Here is a 1,157-nt window from a genome sequence, read left to right on the forward strand (position 1 = left end):
ATGGCCTCTCTTCATGAGGGTGCGGATCCCACTCCTGAGGACCTCACCTTTCTGACCCGGTCACCTCCCACAGGCCCCACCTCCCAACATCAGTGCGTTGGGGGTTAGGACGTCAACGTGGCCATCTCAGGGGACAGACATTCAGCCCGAAACCGTGGCCACTCTTGTTCTGAATCTAGGGTTCTGCCTCCGAATCCAACCGCGAGACTGGAATCAAGTTTATCTGACTTTACATTTGCTTTACGGCCTCACAGGTTTCTGGTTCTCAGTCACGCAGCCACACGGCGGGTTTTTGCTGCATCGTTTCTAAAATGGAATAAAAATATCTACTACACAGTGTTTTTGAGGGACTTGAGATATTGCCTGTAAACTGCCTCATATCGTAGGTGCTCAATACATGTAAATAGCCAGCCCTCCCGAGGCCGTCTGCCTGCTAGAATCTTCACCCGTGCTCGCCTCTTCATTTCCTCTTGTAACGCTGCACGCACCTGCCGCGAAGACCTGAGCATTTTGGATCCCTGATGTCACTTAAGGCGAGTTTCTTTCAGTAGCCGCCGTCTCTTTCAGCAGCCTTCACTGCTGACCATTTTCGACCCGGCCACTCAAAACATGAGGATGAAACCTGTCTCCGAAAGTGTCACGAGCGTGGTAAGGCTCCTGGGTCCCAAATTCTCCGCCTCTGCATCCGAGACTTCCGTCCTGTTTGAATTGGCACACTCGCCAACTTCTCTGTGGTTTTCTGACACGAATTGTGATGTGCTTTTCCAAAGTGCTAGGGCACATTTTCCTATGTGGAATATCTGATTATTATTAGTGCTCTTTTCCGTTGATCATGTACCATTTTGGCACATAAGATATTCCAGACTAATTTCTGACGCTAGTTTAATTTCTCACCCTTTCCTAAATATCTGCCCTTTGATGTGTACCTTGGAATTCCTTCCGTGACAATTGACTATATTTCTCCACCCTTTGAGGTGGGGCATTGCCTTGTGCCTTGCTTCGATCACGAGATGGAGGAGTGACGGTGTGTCCATTCCAAGCTGAGACCGTGTGTCTCCATGTGCCTCTCACACTTCTGCCATCGCCGTGACATGAGCACACTTGGGCTACTCTCCTCATCTTGGGAGGATGATTTAAAAATATCTGAAGATGCCCAG

This window comes from Pteropus medius, unplaced genomic scaffold, assembly GCF_902729225.1.
Source record: "Pteropus medius unplaced genomic scaffold, Ma_sr-lr_union100, whole genome shotgun sequence".
Lineage (NCBI taxonomy): Eukaryota > Metazoa > Chordata > Mammalia > Chiroptera > Pteropodidae > Pteropus > Pteropus medius.